A 6,940-nucleotide genomic window follows, 5' to 3' on the forward strand; every position below is an offset into this window, starting at 1 on the left:
AAGGCAACAGGAACACTGGCTTGCGTGGTCCCAAGAAAAGTAATAATAACGAGGCACCGGATTTTCCATAAAAGTGGGGGTGAGGAGAGGCGGGAGGGAGGATTGGGGCAATGAATGTAGGTAGGTGGGTAGGTAGAGGTACCTACCTCTTGCAGGAGGGGTACAAATTGGGGGTTTGGGGAGGGGGGCGGGGGGTGAGCAGCTGCAAGACGACTGAATCCTGCCGGCGCCCCCTGCTACCCTCCTCAAGCAAACCTGAGACCTGGAGCATCCGCCTCCGCAGAATTATAAAATAGCTGTTGCTCTGTGTTTGCACCTTCATCCAGGAGAGCGGGCATATCACCTGCCCTGTGCACACGCCGCTCAACCGAACCCCCGCGTGCCATTCTTCTTAGGTTGTACGTCTGTTTTCTTGGAAAACAGCGCTAAATGCTGCCATGTTTTCGTAACTGGGTCTCATGAAATCTGAACGACGACACCTTCACGAGAGCTCAGCCGGGAGAAAGCGGGAAGGGTACGTTAAAGAGGGCTACTGTCGCAAAAAACAGTTGCCGAGGGAATCTTCTCCGCGAGGCCTTACTAGCAAAGAAGCTGTCTGTGAACCCACCGGTCCGTGCTTGCCGTTTCAGTCTGGAAGTTTATGGGTTCTTAGAAAGAAACATTTTCGTTCACTTTGCGTTTAATGAACAGAATTTCCGAGAACCTTAAACTTTTTTCCTGCCGTCACACGCAAACGCCCTGTTCTTCAACGTGATGCTTTGTACCTGCTGCTCTCTCTTGCTCAGACGAATTCCCGCAGATTTTTACATCGTAATGTTTTCTCAGAGTTGAGGAATTACTGCTTATGCCGTCTACTTTGAGAGACCCTGCTTGGTGTCTCTAAGTAAAAGAGCCCTCGCCCACCCCCACCCCCACCATCCGGTCATCTGTTGGATCTTCCTCAGAGCATCTGCTCATTAGTGTGAACGTCTACTCCTCTGTTTTCTGCCTCCTGGACAGAAAAGCAGCTCCCGGGAGGGCAGGTGTGCCTGTCTTGCTCATGGCTGAGTCCTTCGTGCGGGCACAGAAGGAGAGCTCCGTGTATTTAGGGGAAAAGGAGGAGATACTTACCCTTCCACATCCTCATGGTCCCAGAGAACGTCCAGGATGAAGAGACGGAAATGCTTTGCTGAGACTCCCAGGCATTCCTCAGGTGTTTGCAGGCATGGCTACCCATCCCCCTCGTTTCTGGGGCAAAGTCTAGTTCCAGGGACAATAATGACACAAGGAAGGTTGATTTCATTATGAGCAATGCAAACACAGCCGACTTTGAGGTTCTCAGAGTAGCTTATGATGGTTTTTTGAAATCTGCCCTCCCACCACGGGGCACTGTGCAGACAGAGCGCTTTGCACACATGGGGTGCCCTGTAGTTGAACAGAAATGGGGTGACGAAGGGTCTATGGAGCTGGTCGGAGTCACCTCTCACTTTGTCCCACTCTTCTAAAACCTTAAGACAAAATGGAGAAATCCAAAGTACGTTAATCACAAAATGACTGTTCCTGGAGTGATAAAGTCCACAGGAGAACATTCAAAAGTGGTTCTTTGCTGAGACTGACCTTAATTTCCAGGATTGGCCTTCAGGAAAGGGAACCAACAGGATCATCAAGACGGAGTCCCTTGTCTCATCAGTTCTCCAAGAGGTAAATATTAGAAGCATTAGCAAAATCAAATAGATGTAATATGGCCAAGGGGTGTCTTGATTTCTGTTTCCACCAAAGGTAATGGAATTGACCCTAGATTCTCTGGAATAAGAGGCAGCCTCAAGCAAATCCCATGATCCATATCACTCAACACTCCTCACTGGTGCTTCCATTAAAGTCCTATTCTTGGCAGTGTCACAAGGGAGCGTTCGTTATAGGTGTTGACGAACCTGAAACAGCAAGGGGGAGATGATTTCACTTCTCTGCTCTGAGTTGACCTGTTGCCCAGATAGGGCAATGATCGCATTCCCTATGACTGCTGAGAAGGTGGCTCCCCGAAAAAAAACACGGACGAGGACTTACCTTCTGCCATGGACTTTCTGTGTTTTGCTTATAAATTATTTATTGCTTAAACTTCTTCATAATTACCCCCCAAAAGCCCAAAGTTATTCTTACTCCTTTTCCTCTTCTCTATTCCCTTGGCTAGTATTTTCTCTTACTGAAATTATTCTTAGCTGTCAAGCGGATATGTTGTTTTCAAAAAAGAAAGTAAAAGAAGAAAGCAACATTGGAAGAAGGAAAGCAGTGTCTTTTTTTTTTTTTAAAGAAAGGAATGCCAAAGAAAAGAGAAAAAAACCTTGAACCAAACCCGTCGGCACAGTTTACACAAGAGATTACATCATACTTTAATGAAGATCCTTTTCTATAAATGAAATCACTTGGCCAGGACCATTTCCCCAAATATGCAGAAAATGTACTCAATGGGACTGCCAACATAATACTGTAATGGGTATTTCTGGGATGTAGTCTAGCATTGTTATAAAAATAGGACAATGTTTAAAACAAGGCTGTATAATTGTGGACACAAACAAAAAACACCTCCCAAGACAACATGAAGAGGAATAAAAGACTGGTTTTCCCCACTACCGGGAAGCGGAGGGAGCGGCCAAGTGCTCCCTATAAAGTTCCCGTGGACTTGCCGTCTTTCCAGCTTAATGACCAGTGGCTGCCTCAGGAATATGTCAGGAAAGTGGTTGGGTATCGCAGGACGGATATTCTGCAGTTTGCAGCCTGTGCAGAAGGGAGGGAGAACACTACTTCTGTGACCAGAAGTTAGGCAGATGAGACATTTAGTATTTTTGCTGGTTTAGCACACTTTCTGCATCTCAGGTGGTGGGACCTGCTTGTTCTTTGAGGCTAGCCAAGCCGGTCTACACACGATGCTGTGGCTGTGAGGTCTGGGGGAGTCTCCTTTTGGGAAGACTATAGTTTTTAAGGTACACCCACACCTTTCAGAGTCCTTTGAGAGACCCCCTCCAAAATTTAAACCATGGGTGCGTTGACATAAAAAAAGAAGATTGAAGGAGAATTCACCAGAGATGGGAAACATTAATCACGGCTCTCTCTGGGTTATCATGTTATAATCGATTTCTGTGCTCCTTTGATCCTAATGGTCTACCATGAACATGCATTGATTTTTGTCACGAGGAGGAAATAAAAACCAAACAACTGGTGTTAGTTTTCACACATTACAAGGTTTCTCTCTGTCTTTTCCGGGTCCGCCATGGAATCCATTTTAATGTGACAGAGTTAGGAGTCAGCCAGGTGAGTTGTGTTTTCAATGATGGTTAAGAGGAAAGGTGGGAGGGGGCACCTGGCTGACTCAGTAGAGCACGTGGCTCTTGATGTCAGAGTTGTGAGGTCGAGCCCTTTGTTGGGCATAGAGATTGCTTAAAAAAAAAAAAAGAGGGAAGGTGTGAACTCACTAGGACAGTTTTATATGGCACCGTGGTGCCCTCTGGTGATAATTCTGGTGTTCTTTAGTTCATCTGCACAGTTTTTCATTCATTCGTTCATTCACTCACTCATTCACAAAAAGCTGTTGATTGGTTACCTCTGCTGTGAACTCTGTGTAGCACTGAGTCGAGCGAACAGGTGCCCCTCGCCCCAGGGAGCCAATGCAAGGGGAGACTCAAGACCACTGCACACGAGTCCTAAGAACCCCTGGCAGGGCCACTGAATGCATTCGAGGAAGATCGGAACACAGATGAGGTCATTTTGAGCACCATGGGGCTTTCAGTGTGGGAGGAAGGATACACCTCACCTGAAAGAAACCACTAGAAAATACACACAACATGGGGAAGAGAAATTTATAGAGGAGAAAAATAAATAAATAAAAAGGAAAGAAGTGGCCAGTGTAGGGTGAAATCAGTCAGGAAAATCTTCTCAGAGGTAAGTCACTGCTTCCTCCAAGGAAATACATGTGACATTGGACAGTGGTTTAGGGGAGTAGGATGATGGCCTGTGAGGGTCTTAGATCCAGGGATAAAAAATGCCCTTCTCTCTGGAAGACATGTGCTGGATCACACTGGTGACCTTTTGCTTACACCTGTGTGTCTGCAGGAAGGCAGTCACCCTCGTCAGCGCCCTGCCCAGCTCTGCCCGTCATTCCTGCTGGTTGACGACATCACCATCATCAGCCATCATCCATCACTGACTATCCAGATGGTTCAACCACCCTCTCCAGGATCTGTGGCTGTAAAGGTCAGGAATGTCTCTCGGGAATTCCCACCTCCCTGGATGCCCCTGTTCTGTCCCTCATTTGAGTCTCCTTGGCTCCCAAGGATAACCATTCATTTTGGATGACCAATTCTTTCGTAAACAAGTGCAGGTCCCTGGGAGCGAGGGCTATCATCTTTATGGTCACCCACACTCGAAGCAGGGTGTCACAAAACATATAGGGGTGAATATATTTTGACAGCAAAGCCATACCCAGAAATCCTGAAAATCTGAACAGACACACTTAACTAACTTCAAACTTGCTGGACAACCATACGCTCATCCAAAAGGAAACCAAACTTGAAAAAAAACCTCTAAAGCCATTGAAGAGAGCTATGCCATGCTCTAAGATCAGGGCAGTGGGGGAAGTCGGCCCTGCCACCAAGGGGGAGCCCACAGGTGCCTTGTCTCTGAAGCACATGGGACCTAGACCTGCCTCCTTCCGCCATGCACGATGATGGATGCTTCCAGAAGGACACAAGATTTGCCTTAATAGAAATGTTTATATCTTGGTAACTGATCTCCTGCAAAAGCCACATGTTAATTCCCTATCATGGCATCTATACGAACAACTGCTGCAAACTCAACAGGCGATTCCTACTCAACTGTAGGAATCTCTGGGCCACGGGGGTTCTGTGCCCCTGGACATGGGAAGTGGCCCATGTGAAGCTGGCAAGTCCTAACTGATGTGTAAGGGAGATGTCTGAGAGGGACGAGGCACCAAGAGGGTGAGTCCTGACACAGCAAGGGATCATTATACTGGTTTTATGCACAAAACTGCCTCTATGTAGAACCCCATCGGCCATCTGGAAACTGACTTGCCATCAGCAATTTCCGAGGGAGTTGGGAGTGAAGGATCTACTAGGGAAGAGTAGGTCTAGGGACCACCCAGCTTCTTATTCCCCTTAGCAGCTTTTGATTATTGTCTTTTCCAGAATTCAATTTCCTCCTCTTTAATATACGAAAGAGCTGAACTGTGTTACCCTGCAGCGTCTTAAGGAAAAGGATAAGTGCGCAGGCGTCCCTGCACAGCCCTTCGTATCCAACAGGGTTCATTATAACACCGTCATTGTCCTAGTGATGGACACTCAGGACACAAGGGGAGAAAAGAATTCCATTTTATCGATCTACCTGAATTTTGTTCCATGTATGCTTCCCTTTAAACCTCTTTTTCTTCTGAATGATGTAACTCTGAACCAATAATGTCGATTATGTGGCTTGTTTCCACCCAACAGATTTCACCATGAATCTTGTAAAGCTCATCTGGAAATTGATTCTGGGCAAGGTGTGCGCAAGACAAGCAGATGCTGACATTTTCCTCAAATGGAATTTCTTCACCAAAACAAACATTCAGGTCACTTTGGGAGGAGATCCGAGAATGGGCCACTTGCAGACGACTGGCAAAAAAACAGTGGGTTGACTGGTTTGTTGTCATTTTTACCAACCTGCTCCCCCCCCCCCAAACCATATCGCATCTCATCAAAACAAATGGCTTCTAATTAGTGCCAAAGCACACGACTAGTAAATATGTGGTATAAATTGTAATCTTTGACATTTTCTAGGAAGCGCCTGGTATAAAACAAAGGAAGAATAATGTGACACATTTTATAGCTGTCTTACAAGGCGACCGTTGCTTTTAGCTGACAGACACAGAAATCCTGACTGATAAGCCATGACCACACTCTGAAAACCTACACAATACCTTTAAAATAAATTCCAAATGTAAATCTGTGTTTCCCATTCTTAAGTCACAGAGATCAAATATTACTCGTGGGCATGGCTACCTTGATGTCACTCTTACCTTCTGAAATAATGTGTGTCAGCAACAAACTTTTATTTACTTTGAGAGAGAGAGAGAGAGAGAGAGAGAGAATGAATGAGGGGCAGAGAGAAAGGGAGACAGGCCGGAAGACCAGCTCCGCTATTTCTCATCTGGGTGAATCGTGGAGGAGGAGGCTCTCTGGGGGTGGGGGTGGAGTTCAGGCTCACTAAGGTCTGATTTGATAAGTTGTAAATCCCCTGTTTGGAATATGAATGGGAAGGGGTGGTCTGGACCTTGGGAGAAGGGAAGGGCCAGAGGAAGGCTTGAGGGTGGCCGATGTGAAGAAGGACCCTTATGCCCCGGACGAGGACGAGGACCTGGAGGAAGACGAGCCAGCCACCAGCCGGTCCAGGTAACTGTGGTTCTCAGCAGTCCCGCACCTGTGGTGGCATATAAGCTGAGCCTGTCACATCACTACACAAAGGCTCTACACGCACTGGAAAGTAAGCGTGCAGGTCTGTGTGTGCGCACGAAACAAGGGAAGGGACAGGAGAGAGGTGAAATCATTTTACCTGGTTTTAGCTAAAAAGCCCAGAATAGACCACTGGGTCACAACCCGTTTTCATCTGATGAACAAATGAAGATTTTAGAGTAATCAACTTCCTTTTTCTCCCCAACAACCTAGACACGAGGGACAGACAACCACTGGCTGATGGATTTTTCTCCACCTCAGTTACTTGTGCACAACGCCAATTCAGTTACTTGGGAGACCCCTTGTTTTAGGTTTTTCCCAGCATCAACACCATGCTTTTATAAAGCTACACTGAACGTTATAAAAACGTGATTAAAATGCAGCCCAAGTTAAAAGTGACGGACAGAAGAGCTGATTATCAGATGAGCACTTTAAAAATAGGCATTTTCTATCCAAATCAATTCAGA

The 6,940-nt window shown here is 46.4% G+C and overlaps 1 long non-coding RNA gene across 1 annotated transcript; it reads left to right on the plus strand.

Moving 5' to 3' along the window:
• Positions 1-1,359: 1,359 nt before the first annotated feature.
• LOC125172288 (uncharacterized) lies at positions 1,360-5,908 on the plus strand. The gene is made up of 3 exons (XR_007154674.1): positions 1,360-1,680; positions 4,084-4,224; positions 5,475-5,908. It is a non-coding gene; the product is annotated as an uncharacterized LOC125172288 (long non-coding RNA).
• The last annotated feature ends 1,032 nt before the right edge of the window (positions 5,909-6,940 follow it).

This window comes from Prionailurus viverrinus, chromosome A1, assembly GCF_022837055.1.
Source record: "Prionailurus viverrinus isolate Anna chromosome A1, UM_Priviv_1.0, whole genome shotgun sequence".
In the NCBI taxonomy this organism is placed as follows: Eukaryota; Metazoa; Chordata; class Mammalia; order Carnivora; family Felidae; genus Prionailurus; species Prionailurus viverrinus.